Genomic DNA, 15,117 nt, shown 5'->3' with positions numbered 1-15,117 from the left:
AGAACGATCTGGCACTGAAGAGAAGGTTAGCAGGTCTTTTATGGCAGACGATGATTAGGTGATGCGTATCAGGAGTGGAGCTCAGCAGGTGCGTGATTGGGATCCGCCCAGGAAACACCAAATAGGGTAAGGAGAGAAGGAGCGGGGAAAGGAGGGGTAGGAGGGGCAGGATGAAACCCTCACAGACTGATCATTACAGAAATAGAAGCTTAGCTTCAAACCTCTTCAGATGATCATTTGATCCCAGTGTCCTTCTTAAAAACACTTTGCTCAGTTTGCTGCAATTGTTGTCTGATCTGAATTCATTCCATCTGATAATAATGTTACCTGCAGCAATGTGTCCCGCACCTGTCCTGCTCCTGTCAGATTCACCTTTTACACATTTGGACTATTTAGAACTTTTCAAATGTCTACAGGAGGAACGTTCTGCTACATGTTTTGAATCGCTTTCCTGCTTGTGTGCTCTTTGGCAATGTTCATTTGGACCTCCAGTCATCAGACATTCTGTGTCTTTTTTACATGTACAATTTTATTAGTAGTAATATGTTCAGATTCAACGTTTCTAGGCTAAAGTTGATTTCAAACTCATGTGTATATATTGTTTGTATAGAAAACCTCTGAGGCCCAGCACCACTTTGAGAAGTGATGGAGTCTTAACTCTTCACTCACGTCCTGAACAGATCCAGTGATGTTTGTCCAAGGAGAAAGTGGGACAGTCCGGGTTAAGCCAGTCCAATGACAGCAGTGTGGGATACACGTGAAGGTTAGAACTTTTTAAAACTAAGAGTCCATTCGATTTCCAATTTTCAACAATGATTTTCTTGTAGCAATTTCAAACTGAAATAAAATCTTCTCGTCTGTTGCTATAGGAGACAATGCACAATTCATTTACTGGACTTTATTTATGTGTGCAAACCTGGACATAGCTTTTACTAAGAACTATTGTGGCTGCTGTTTGACCTCATCAAATCAAAATTGTGCTTTATTAATATGAGAAAAAAAAACAGGCCAAACCTCCAAATCTATAATACACTATAGTCAATGACAGACACTTGTGAATGCTAATAGCAGATTCCTTTATTGAAGGTGTTGCCATGGGATACGGTGGACATCAGGGAACATTTCTTGCAGGTTGGTGGACGGCGCCTCTCTTTGGTCACATGACAGTCCCTCCTCAGGTCAGCAGACACAACCTGTAACATCCTGAACCTCTGTCTTTACAATACACCAAGAACGACACAACACCACAGTGACTTTATCTAAGTTTTTTATTTTTGTTTGTTGAGTTGGATAAATATAATAAAACTACACTAAACCTATCTAACATTTTTGGGTTTTTTCGGGGTTTAGTCCTGGTTTACTTCTGGTTTACTTCTGGTTTAGTTGTTTTTTTGTCCTTGGTTAGTCCTTGATTATTAAAAGGTATTGCTGTGGCATGGTTGCCCTTTTTTATTTTTGTTTGCTGAATAACACACATGGATAAACGCAATAAGTTTAGTGTAATTTTATCTAAAATTTGGGGGATTTTTGGGGGTTTTGTCAAATTTTCATCCTAGTTTAGTTCTCGTTTAGTCGTGTTTAATCCTGGTTTAGTCCTGATTTTGCTCTGGCGCGATGGTTGCCCTTTTTATTTTTGTTTGCTGACTAACACAAGGATAAACACAATAAAACTGCACTAAAGTTTTGGGGATTTTATTTTTTTGATTTTTAGGGTTGGAGTTTAGACCTGGTTTAGTCCAGGTTAAATTGAGGTCTAGTCCTGGTTTAGTAAAATTTTCATCCTTGTTTAGTTCTGGTTTAGTCCAGGGTTAGTCCTGGTTTAGTCCTGGGTTTAGTTGGGGTTTAGTCTAGGTTTAGTCCTGAGATAGTCCTGGTTTAGTCAGATTTTGTGTCCTAATTTAGTCCTGGGTTAGTCTTGGGTCAGTCTGGGTTAGTCTTGGGTCAGTCTGGGTTAGTCCTGGTTTTAATTGTGGATTAATCCTGGGTTTAGTCCTGGGTTTAGTCCTGGGTTTAGTCCTGGGTTTTAGTCCTGGGTTTAGTCGTAGTTTGGCCCGGTTTAGTCCTGGGTTTACTCGTAGTTTGGCCCTGGTTTAGTCCTGGGTTTAGTCGTGGTTTAGTCCTGGGTTTAGTCGTGGTTTAGTCCTGGGTTTAGTCGTGATTTTTGTTCTTGGTTAGTCCTTGGTTGTTGAAGGTGTTGCTCTGGTGACGGTTGCCCTGGGACACGGTGGACATCAGGGAACATTTCTGGCAGGTTGGTGGACTGCGCCTCTCTTTGGTCACAGGACAGTCCCTCCTCAGCTCCGCAGACACTTCCTGTAACACAGAGTTGGACTTTTTCATAGAGGTTAGCAGTTTGCACAAAGAGAAATGAACCAGTGTNTAGTCCTGGTTTAGTCAGATTTTGTGTCCTAATTTAGTCCTGGGTTAGTCTTGGGTCAGTCTGGGTTAGTCTGGGTGGGTTAGTCTGTTTTAATTGTGGATTAATCCTGGGTTTAGTCCTGGGTTTAGTCCTGGGTTTAGTCCTGGGTTTTAGTCCTGGGTTTAGTCGTAGTTTGGTTTAGTCCCTGGGTTTAGTCCCGTGGTTTAGTCGTAGTTTAGTCCTGATTTTTGTTCTTGGTTAGTCCTTGGTTGTTGAAGGTGTTGCTCTGGTGACGGTTGCCCTGGGACACGGTGGACATCAGGGAACATTTCTGGCAGGTTGGTGGACTGCGCCTCTCTTTGGTCACAGGACAGTCCCTCCTCAGCTCCGCAGACACTTCCTGTAACACAGAGTTGGACTTTTTCATAGAGGTTAGCAGTTTGCACAAAGAGAAATGAACCAGTGTCTTTACAGTAAAACAAGAACAACAGAACACCAGACAACAACAACACCACACATGGATAAACAAGAAAACCACACTAAACTTATCCGACATTTTTGGCAATTTGGGGATTTAGTCCTGGTTTAATCAAGGTTAAGTCAGGGCCTAGTCCTGGGATAGTCCCGGTTTAGTCAAATGTTCATCTTAGTTTAGGTCGCATTTAGTCCTGTTTAATCCTGGTTTAGTCCTGATTTAGTTTTGGGTTTGTCCATGTTTAGCTCTGGTTTAGTCCAGGGATATTCTGAGTGTCGTCCTGGTTTAGTCCATCATGTTTAGTCTTGAGTTAGTCCTGGTTTTGGGGGCATTTTTAGTTTGACTCACTATTTACAACATCGTAATAACAACACCACACCAAACTTAGCTAAACTTAAACTCTTTTTTTTGTGTTTTTTTTTTTTTTGACACACAATGACAAACTATTTACAGCAGAATAATAAAAGCACACTAAATGCAAACATTTTTTTGTTGTTTTTTCTTTGCCACACTATTTACAAGTCACTATAAAAGGATACGTCCGACTTAAGTGGGAGGTGGTCTCTGACTCCCAGGTCTTCTCCTTTTCCTTCAAACAAACACAGAGACAGAAAAAGTTGCTTGTTAAAAATGAAAGAGGACTTGTGTTTTTCAGCCTCTGCACTTTACTTACCTTTTCCTATCTCTCCTGTCTAGCCCACGCTCCTGCAGGTCGGCCTCCATCTTCACCACCTTATGTCCAGGTAACAGGAGCGCAGGCTTCACCTCCACCTGTGGGGCAAAAGGGGTGGGGCTAGGGCTCGGGGCATTGTCAGCAGCAGGTGACGGCTCAGGGACCTGCATAAAAAGAGGAGGAGAGCTTAACAATTTTATTAGGACGAGCGCACTGAGGCGAAGAGCGCCGCTTCCGACGAGGAGGGAGGAAGCCAGAAAGCATGGAGTCTGGGAGAGGAACGATCCTGACGCGGCTGGCAGGAGGAGTCGAGGAGGGCGCAGGACGGGGAGCCGAGCGGGGCGCAGGACGGGGAGCCGAGCAGGGCGCAGGACGGGGAGCGGAGAAGGGCGCAGGACGGGGAGCGGAGAAGGGCGCAGACGAGCGCCAAGGAGGGGCGCAGGACGCGGAGCGAGAGGAGGGCGCAGGACGGGGAACCGAAGAGGGCGCAGGAGGAGCAGCCAAGGAGGGCGCAGGACGAGCAGCCAAGGAGGGCGCAGGACGGGGAGCGGAGGAGGGCGCAGGACGGGGAGCCGAAGAGGGCGCAGGACGAGCAGCCAAGGAGGCGCAGGACGGGGAGCCGAGGAGGGCGCAGGACGGGGAGCGGAGGAGGCGCAGGACGGGGAGCGGAGGGGCGCAGGACGGGGAGCGGAGGAGGGCGCAGGACGGGGAGCCAGGAGGGCGCAGGACGAGGAGCCGGAGGAGGGCGTGGAACGAGGAGCAAACAGGACCTCAGCTGGAGGAAGAGGGAGGAGCCCGGCAGGGGACCCCAGTAAGGCAGGGAGGGGCTTGGTAGGAGCAGCAGAGAAGTCCTTCGCACGAGGAGCAAAGAGGAGCTCAGCAGGGAGGAAAGACTCGGGAAGAGCAGAGAGGGAGGCGCTGAGCAGGACGGCAAGGGAATAACCTGGCAAGAACAGGAGGGAGCTTAGGCGCCTCAGGAGAGGAGGAGGTCATCTTCGGAACCTTCACAGGAGCAGAGGAAGGCTCTGTAGAAGAGGAGCGCTTTGGGGGGAAGTTAGAAGAGGAGGACATAGCTAAAGCAGAGTCCGAGTGAATGTGAGAGAGAGTGTGAGTGAGTTTGTGTGAGTGTGTGAGTTTGTGTGAGTGTTTGAGTGTGTGTGTGTGTGTGAACTTAGGGTCAGAGGTGGGTCTTGTAGGAGGTTCTAGATGCCTGTTGGAACACTGGGCCAAGGATCACACAGATCTGTGGAGAGGAACACAAAGTGTCACACACCACTGCTAACATGCTAACAGCTAACATCCAAGAGTACAGCACCATCAAGTATCCGTGTGCCGCACACGGCCGTATCCGTGTGCCGCACACGGCCGTATCCGTGTGCCGCACACGGCCGTATCCGTGTGCGCACACGGCCGTATCCGTGTGCAAGCCAGAGCAGAGAACCTGAAGGGTGAAACTCAGTGTACAAGAAGGCTACGATTCACACTGCAGTTTGACAAGTACAGTTGGTGTAAAGCTCAAGACACACTTGTGTACAATGTATAGTTATTACAACTTTGTCAAATAAAAGCCACTGTATTAAGAGATGAAGTGATTTTCTTTTAAATATACAACGAATGTTTGGACTCTTTGTGAAGCTCAGACTTTGTAGTTTCGGCCTGATCTACTGTACTGTCATTGTAAGTGGGGACAAGCTGTATACAGAGGAAAGTCACATTTCAATTTCTGTCTGAATTCTTTGGGCTAAATATCAGAATAGGTAAAGCTGGTGTCTCTGGGGACACTTTTATGGTGAAAATAACTGGACCTGTCCTGCTTTGTTAGTCCCCATACTTGTTTTCCAGCACAGAGCCAGCATTGTTCAGTTCTTTAACACTTTCCAAAGTGTGGCCCCCTTTACGCCATAATACTACTTCAACTCTGTTCACTCATGTTTGTCCTTTTACACTCACATGTTTTGATATAATAATAGCTGTATTCTTATTACAGATTCAAAGTCATAGACTGTTTATATGGTCAGTAGTGAATGTTACAAAGCTAAAAAGGCAGTGGGAGGTTGTACTGAAATACAAGGCCTGTCCTGACTAGACTTGGTCTCTAACATCAGGAACACTGAGAGGAACATTACAGTGGACTGGAGATACTTAGGGGAATGTGTCATCTTCATTTGGTCCAGTCTCAGAAAATCAGGTGCACCTTTAAACAAACTACGGGAGCCTAAAAGTCCATGTTTAAGACTTTTCCTATTAGGCTGTAGTTGTACTCAGTGCTGTGAGCTAACGTTAATGCTTTTCATTTGAGCTCATGTAAAGGCGATCAGAAGCACAAGGGCACACATTTCTTGAAGTAAACTTACCCTAAACATGATCTAGACTTTGGTAAAAGACATTTGAGCTTAATTGGAGTTTGTTTTGTTGAATAATAAAGTCATATGTACGATTGTACTTCATGGTCAAATCCCATAGGGACTAAGGTGAAACATACAAACCTCACCTTTTTTCTTCACAGAAGTGTCCTAATCTGAGTCAGGGGGTGGTCAGAAGAGGGGGTGGTCAAAAATACCCCAAAGTGACGTCCTCTTTCTTAGGAAAATGTCGAAAGTACTTGTCAAATGCACGAGTTTAACCAGAGCCAAAGTTGCAGAATTTGCAGTGGTTCAAAACACGCGCTGATATGCGCTAGGCAACAGGAGCTGTGCGCGCTGACGTCAGGACGCAGGCGTGTGCGGACAGTCCTTCTCCGACAGTCTCCTAGAGGACACTGTCCTGTGTGTGTTTGGGAAGGTGTTTGCGCTATATTTCATTGGCATATGCTGGTGTAATACACTATATTTTAATGGTTTATTTTTAAGTGCATTTTTGAAGGGTATTTGAAATAGGCTAGGCTACATGCTTTGCTCTTTTTCTAAGCTACTTTCCGCGCTTTACTTTGCTCTCAGCACTTGTTTGAGCAGCACCCGTGAGACACCCAGGACAAGTGGGGAGACGCCCATGTAAACGGAGTTAAAAATGCACATGTTACCATTTTTTGTTTATATTTTGTGTTTAATTGTAATTTATGTGAATTTGATCGTTTTAACGTTTTATTTTTGAAAACCGGAAGTGCGCACTGCTCCCGCATTTATTTTATTTTGATAGTTCAACTTCCCCTCAGTTGCTTGTTGGAGACTGCACAGGGTGAGTTCTGTCTGAAGATAAAACTAATATATTTGATAAAAAACAATGCACTTTTGACACAAATAACAGGTACACGTGTTGGTAATACATCTTTTGACATGTGGTGAAAGTGTTGTGGTGCGCTGGTTTTGAGTTTTGTATATTTTATTTGTATTGTAAAAGTCAGCTTCATGTCATAGTCTAGTGCTGAAAGCCGGGAAAATGAACGGCCGTCTCTGTGCTGTTTTCATTCTTGCAGAGGGGAGACAGTGCTGATATGAAGAGACATATTAATAGAGCGTTTATATGTCACAGGTATGATTTTGTTTGATTTTTGTGAAGGGTGTGGATTGTGCAATTGTTTCTCCGGATATTTGCTCCACTGTACTGGATTGGAAATTATTTTGTTGTTCATACATGATATACATAAATGAGCCAGTCTGTAAGTGTAAGCTTCCCTTCGCGGTAGCTTGTTGGAGACTGCAGAGGAGGGGAGCCAGTTCTGATATGCAGAGACATATTAATAGAGTATTTATTTGTCACAGGAATAAAGCGGACTGACTCCACACTGTGTCCTGTCTTCTGTATATATGGCCTGACGCAGAATCTGCAACCGTTACACCCAGGACATGTGCAGGACAAGCCGCAGATGAGGCGCACGCCCCGGGGACCAGTCCGCTGGGAGCGCAGAGGCCACACACACGCCCGGCACCGAGCCCTGTGAGCCGGTGAGGATCTCGTAGCGGCTCGGAGCTGTATTTGAACCTTTAGCTGTTGTTTGGACTCGCTGTTTTGGTCGCGTGGTGATGCAGCCTGGAGATGGATGGGAGTGAGTGAAGGTGTAACTGTCATAATTCAGAGCTCTGAAGTCCCGTATCGTCGTGCTGCTTTATTCTTTATGTTTGTCCAAAAAGCAGCGGACACACAAACACTTTGTACACAAACAGTGCGTCACAATGTTGATCCAAACTGGAGGAGCTTTAGCAAAGCTCTTCCACTGCTCCTGCAATTTAGCCTTTTCACTTACTGAGCTTTTATAGTCTTTTAACATTTAACACCTTTAGGATTTTAACCAGCAAAACTTAGTTTTTATTCTCGTTTTATATTAAGTGTTATATTTATGCAGAGTTTGAATAAACATCAATGTTCCTACAAATGAAAAGCATTCACATGTGTCTTTATGTATCAACATAAAGACACGTGAATAATAAATAAAGGCGGAGTGGATCATGTGTTATGAAGTGTTTTAGACTGTTAGGAATTACTGGTCAGACCCAAATATGCAGAAACAACAGGTATTTATTAACAAAATAGTCTTGGAAGGGGGATAGGCTCCAGGGGAGGCGGGACGGGTCCAGGGTGGCTGCAAATGCGAGGTATGTGGTGATGGAGGCTGACCAGAGGCTTGCGGAACTGGGGATCGGACAAAAGAAACTGGTAAGAATCAAAAAATCTACAGAATTCTCAAAAAACCACCCAAAAAGCCTGAGTTGTTCACCACTGAACTAACAGAACGATCTGGCACTGAAGAGAAGGTTAGCAGGTCTTTTATGGCAGACGATGATTAGGTGATGCGTATCAGGAGTGGAGCTCAGCAGGTGCGTGATTGGGATCCGCCCAGGAAACACCAAATAGGGTAAGGAGAGAAGGAGCGGGGAAAGGAGGGGTAGGAGGGGCAGGATGAAACCCTCACAGACTGATCATTACAGAAATAGAAGCTTAGCTTCAAACCTCTTCAGATGATCATTTGATCCCAGTGTCCTTCTTAAAAACACTTTGCTCAGTTTGCTGCAATTGTTGTCTGATCTGAATTCATTCCATCTGATAATAATGTTACCTGCAGCAATGTGTCCCGCACCTGTCCTGCTCCTGTCAGATTCACCTTTTACACATTTGGACTATTTAGAACTTTTCAAATGTCTACAGGAGGAACGTTCTGCTACATGTTTTGAATCGCTTTCCTGCTTGTGTGCTCTTTGGCAATGTTCATTTGGACCTCCAGTCATCAGACATTCTGTGTCTTTTTTACATGTACAATTTTATTAGTAGTAATATGTTCAGATTCAACGTTTCTAGGCTAAAGTTGATTTCAAACTCATGTGTATATATTTGTTGTATAGAAAACCTCTGAGGCCCAGCACCACTTTGAGAAGTGATGGAGTCTTAACTCTTCACTCACGTCCTGAACAGATCCAGTGATGTTTGTCCAAGGAGAAAGTGGGACAGTCCGGGTTAAGCCAGTCCAATGACAGCAGTGTGGGATACACGTGAAGGTTAGAACTTTTTAAAACTAAGAGTCCATTCGATTTCCAATTTTCAACAATGATTTTCTTGTAGCAATTTCAAACTGAAATAAAATCTTCTCGTCTGTTGCTATAGGAGACAATGCACAATTCATTTACTGGACTTTATTTATGTGTGCAAACCTGGACATAGCTTTTACTAAGAACTATTGTGGCTGCTGTTTGACCTCATCAAATCAAAATTGTGCTTTATTAATATGAGAAAAAAAAACAGGCCAAACCTCCAAATCTATAATACACTATAGTCAATGACAGACACTTGTGAATGCTAATAGCAGATTCCTTTATTGAAGGTGTTGCCATGGGATACGGTGGACATCAGGGAACATTTCTTGCAGGTTGGTGGACGGCGCCTCTCTTTGGTCACATGACAGTCCCTCCTCAGGTCAGCAGACACAACCTGTAACATCCTGAACCTCTGTCTTTACAATACACCAAGAACGACACAACACCACAGTGACTTTATCTAAGTTTTTTATTTTTGTTTGTTGAGTTGGATAAATATAATAAAACTACACTAAACCTATCTAACATTTTTGGGTTTTTTCGGGGTTTAGTCCTGGTTTACTTCTGGTTTACTTCTGGTTTAGTTGTTTTTTGTCCTTGGTTAGTCCTTGATTATTAAAAGGTATTGCTGTGGCATGGTTGCCCTTTTTTATTTTTGTTTGCTGAATAACACACATGGATAAACGCAATAAGTTTAGTGTAATTTTATCTAAAATTTGGGGGATTTTTGGGGGTTTTGTCAAATTTTCATCCTAGTTTAGTTCTCGTTTAGTCGTGTTTAATCCTGGTTTAGTCCTGATTTTGCTCTGGCGCGATGGTTGCCCTTTTTATTTTTGTTTGCTGACTAACACAAGGATAAACACAATAAAACTGCACTAATTTTTTTGATTTTTAGGGTTGGAGTTTAGACCTGGTTTAGTCCAGGTTAAATTGAGGTCTAGTCCTGGTTTAGTAAAATTTTCATCCTTGTTTAGTTCTGGTTTAGTCCAGGGTTAGTCCTGGTTTAGTCCTGGGTTTAGTTGGGGTTTAGTCTAGGTTTAGTCCTGAGATAGTCCTGGTTTAGTCAGATTTTGTGTCCTAATTTAGTCCTGGGTTAGTCTTGGGTCAGTCTGGGTTAGTCTTGGGTCAGTCTGGGTTAGTCCTGGTTTTAATTGTGGATTAATCCTGGGTTTAGTCCTGGGTTTAGTCCTGGGTTTAGTCCTGGGTTTAGTCGTAGTTTGGCCCGGTTTAGTCCTGGGTTTACTCGTAGTTTGGCCCTGGTTTAGTCCTGGGTTTAGTCGTGGTTTAGTCCTGGGTTTAGTCGTGGTTTAGTCGTAGTTTAGTCCTGATTTTTGTTCTTGGTTAGTCCTTGGTTGTTGAAGGTGTTGCTCTGGTGACGGTTGCCCTGGGACACGGTGGACATCAGGGAACATTTCTGGCAGGTTGGTGGACTGCGCCTCTCTTTGGTCACAGGACAGTCCCTCCTCAGCTCCGCAGACACTTCCTGTAACACAGAGTTGGACTTTTTCATAGAGGTTAGCAGTTTGCACAAAGAGAAATGAACCAGTGTCTTTACAGTAAAACAAGAACAACAGAACACCAGACAACAACAACAACACACATGGATAAACAAGAAAACCACACTAAACTTATCCGACATTTTTGGCAATTTGGGGATTTAGTCCTGGTTTAATCAAGGTTAAGTCAGGGCCTAGTCCTGGGATAGTCCCGGTTTAGTCAAATGTTCATCTTAGTTTAGGTCTCATTTAGTCCTGATTTAGTTTTGGGTTTGTCCATGTTTAGCTCTGGTTTAGTCCAGGGATATTCTGAGTGTCGTCCTGGTTTAGTCCATCATGTTTAGTCTTGAGTTAGTCCTGGTTTTGGGGGCATTTTTAGTTTGACTCACTATTTACAACATCGTAATAACAACACCACACCAAACTTAGCTAAACTTAAACTCTTTTTTTTGTGTTTTTTGTTTTTTTTGACACACAATGACAAACTATTTACAGCAGAATAATAAAAGCACACTAAATGCAAACATTTTTTTGTTGTTTTTTCTTTGCCACACTATTTACAAGTCACTATAAAAGGATACGTCCGACTTAAGTGGGAGGTGGTCTCTGACTCCCAGGTCTTCTCCTTTTCCTTCAAACAAACACAGAGACAGAAAAAGTTGCTTGTTAAAAATGAAAGAGGACTTGTGTTTTTCAGCCTCTGCACTTTACTTACCTTTTCCTATCTCTCCTGTCTAGCCCACGCTCCTGCAGGTCGGCCTCCATCTTCACCACCTTATGTCCAGGTAACAGGAGCGCAGGCTTCACCTCCACCTGTGGGGCAAAAGGGGTGGGGCTAGGGCTCGGGGCATTGTCAGCAGCAGGTGACGGCTCAGGGACCTGCATAAAAGAGGAGGAGAGCTTAACAATTTTATTAGGACGAGCGCACTGAGGCGAAGAGCGCCGCTTCCGACGAGGAGGGAGGAAGCCAGAAAGCATGGAGTCTGGGAGAGGAACGATCCTGAGGCCGCTGGCAGGAGGAGTCGAGGAGGGCGCAGTACGGGGGGCCGAGCGGGGCGCAGGACGGGGAGCGGAGAAGGGCGCAGGACGGGGAGCGGAGAAGGGCGCAGGACGAGCAGCCAAGGAGGGCGCAGGACGCGGAGCGGAGGAGGGCGCAGGACGGGGAACCGAAGAGGGCGCAGGAGGAGCAGCCAAGGAGGGCGCAGGATGAGCAGCCAAGGAGGGCGCAGGACGGGGAGCGGAGGAGGGCGCAGGACGGGGAACCGAAGAGGGCGCAGGACGAGCAGCCAAGGAGGGCGCAGGACGGGGAGCCGAGGAGGGCGCAGGACGGGGAGCGGAGGAGGGCGCAGGACGGGGAGCCAAGGAGGGCGCAGGACGAGGAGCGGAGGAGGGCGTGGAACGAGGAGCAAACAGGACCTCAGCTGGCGGAAGAGGGAGGAGCCCGGCAGGGGACCCCAGTAAGGCAGGGAGGGGCTTGGTAGGAGCAGCAGAGAAGTCCTTCGCACGAGGAGCAAAGAGGAGCTCAGCAGGGAGGAAAGACTCGGGAAGAGCAGGAGGGAGGCGCTGAGCAGGACGGCAAGGGAATAACCTGGCAAGAACAGGAGGGAGCTTAGGCGCCTCAGGAGAGGAGGAGGTCATCTTCGGAACCTTCACAGGAGCAGAGGAAGGCTCTGTAGAAGAGGAGCGCTTTGGGGGGAAGTTAGAAGAGGAGGACATAGCTAAAGCAGAGTCCGAGTGAATGTGAGAGAGAGTGTGAGTGAGTTTGTGTGAGTGTGTGAGTTTGTGTGAGTGTTTGAGTGTGTGTGTGTGTGTGAACTTAGGGTCAGAGGTGGGTCTTGTAGGAGGTTCTAGATGCCTGTTGGAACACTGGGCCAAGGATCACACAGATCTGTGGAGAGGAACACAAAGTGTCACACACCACTGCTAACATGCTAACAGCTAACATCCAAGAGTACAGCACCATCAAGTATCCGTGTGCCGCACACGGCCGTATCCGTGTGCCGCACACGGCCGTATCCGTGTGCCGCACACGGCCGTATCCGTGTGCAAGCCAGAGCAGAGAACCTGAAGGGTGAAACTCAGTGTACAAGAAGGCTACGATTCACACTGCAGTTTGACAAGTACAGTTGGTGTAAAGCTCAAGACACACTTGTGTACAATGTATAGTTATTACAACTTTGTCAAATAAAAGCCACTGTATTAAGAGATGAAGTGATTTTCTTTTAAATATACAACGAATGTTTGGACTCTTTGTGAAGCTCAGACTTTGTAGTTTCGGCCTGATCTACTGTCATTGTAAGTGGGGACAAGCTGTATACAGAGGAAAGTCACATTTCAATTTCTGTCTGAATTCTTTGGGCTAAATATCAGAATAGGTAAAGCTGGTGTCTCTGGGGACACTTTTATGGTGAAAATAACTGGACCTGTCCTGCTTTGTTAGTCCCCATACTTGTTTTCCAGCACAGAGCCAGCATTGTTCAGTTCTTTAACACTTTCCAAAGTGTGGCCCCTTTACGCCATAATACTACTTCAACTCTGTTCACTCATGTTTGTCCTTTTACACTCACATGTTTTGATATAATAATAGCTGTATTCTTATTACAGATTCAAAGTCATAGACTGTTTATATGGTCAGTAGTGAATGTTACAAAGCTAAAAAGGCAGTGGGAGGTTGTACTGAAATACAAGGCCTGTCCTGACTAGACTTGGTCTCTAACATCAGGAACACTGAGAGGAACATTACAGTGGACTGGAGATACTTAGGGGAATGTGTCATCTTCATTTGGTCCAGTCTCAGAAAATCAGGTGCACCTTTAAACAAACTACGGGAGCCTAAAAGTCCATGTTTAAGACTTTTCCTATTAGGCTGTAGTTGTACTCAGTGCTGTGAGCTAACGTTAATGCTTTTCATTTGAGCTCATGTAAAGGCGATCAGAAGCACAAGGGCACACATTTCTTGAAGTAAACTTACCCTAAACATGATCTAGACTTTGGTAAAAGACATTTGAGCTTAATTGGAGTTTGTTTTGTTGAATAATAAAGTCATATGTACGATTGTACTTCATGGTCAAATCCCATAGGGACTAAGGTGAAACATGCAAACCTCACCTTTTTCTTCACAGAAGTGTCCTAATCTGAGTCAGGGGGTGGTCAGAAGAGGGGGTGGTCAAAAATACCCCAAAGTGACGTCCTCTTTCTTAGGAAAATGTCGAAAGTACTTGTCAAATGCACGAGTTTAACCAGAGCCAAAGTTGCAGAATTTGCAGTAGTTCAAAACACGCGCTGATATGCGCTAGGCAACAGGAGCTGTGCGCGCTGACGTCAGGACGCAGGCGTGTGCGGACAGTCCTTCTCCGACAGTCTCCTAGAGGACACTGTCCTGTGTGTGTTTGGGAAGGTGTTTGCGCTATATTTCATTGGCATATGCTGGTGTAATACACTATATTTTAATGGTTTATTTTTAAGTGCATTTTTGAATGGTATTTGAAATAGGCTAGGCTACATGCTTTGCTCTTTTTCTAAGCTACTTTCCGCGCTTTACTTTGCTCTCAGCACTTGTTTGAGCAGCACCCGTGAGACACCCAGGACAAGTGGGGAGACGCCCATGTAACGGAGTTAAAAATGCACATGTTACCATTTTTTGTTTATATTTTATGTTTAATTGTAATTTATGTGAATTCGATCGTTTTAACGTTTTATTTTTGAAAACCGGAAGTGCGCGCTGCTCCCGCATTTATTTTATTTTGATAGTTCAACTTCCCCTCAGTTGCTTGTTGGAGACTGCACAGGGTGAGTTCTGTCTGAAGATAAAACTAATATATTTGATAAAAAAACAATGCACTTTTGACACAAATAACAGGTACACGTGTTGGTAATACATCTTTTAACATGTGGTGAAAGTGTTGTGGTGCGCTGGTTTTGAGTTTTGTATATTTTATTTGTATTGTAAAAGTCAGCTTAATGTCATAGTCTAGTGCTGAAAGCCGGGAAAATGAACGGCCGTCTCTGTGCTGTTTTCATTCTTGCAGAGGGGAGACAGTGCTGATATGAAGAGACATATTAATAGAGCGTTTATATGTCACAGGTATGTTTGATTTTTGTGAAGGGTGTGGATTGTGCAATTGTTTCTCCGGATATTTGCTCCACTGTACTGGATTGGAAATTATTTTGTTGTTCATACATGATATACATAAATGAGCCAGTCTGTAAGTGTAAGCTTCCCTTCGCGGTAGCTTGTTGGAGACTGCAGAGGAGGGGAGCCAGTTCTGATATGCAGAGACATATTAATAGAGTATTTATTTGTCACAGGAATAAAGCGGACTGACTCCACACTGTGTCCTGTCTTCTGTATATGGCCTGACGCAGAATCTGCAACCGTTACACCCAGGACATGTGCAGGACAAGCCGCAGATGAGGCGCACGCCCGGGGACCAGTCCGCTGGGAGCGCAGAGGCCACACACACGCTCAGCACCGAGCCCTGTGAGCCGGTGAGGATCTCGTAGCGGCTCGGAGTTGTATTTGAACCTTTAGCTGTTGTTTGGACTCGTTGTTTTGGTCACGTGGTGATGCAGCCTGGAGGTGGATGGGAGTGAGTGAAGGTGTCACTGTCATAATCCAGGGCTCTGAAGTCCCGTATCTTCGTGCTGCTTTA

Source organism: Boleophthalmus pectinirostris, unplaced genomic scaffold, assembly GCF_026225935.1.
Source record: "Boleophthalmus pectinirostris isolate CB_2022bp ecotype Guang Dong unplaced genomic scaffold, ASM2622593v1 HiC_scaffold_15, whole genome shotgun sequence".
NCBI classification, from domain to species: Eukaryota; Metazoa; Chordata; class Actinopteri; order Gobiiformes; family Gobiidae; genus Boleophthalmus; species Boleophthalmus pectinirostris.
Note: the sequence above shows the minus strand (reverse complement) of the source record.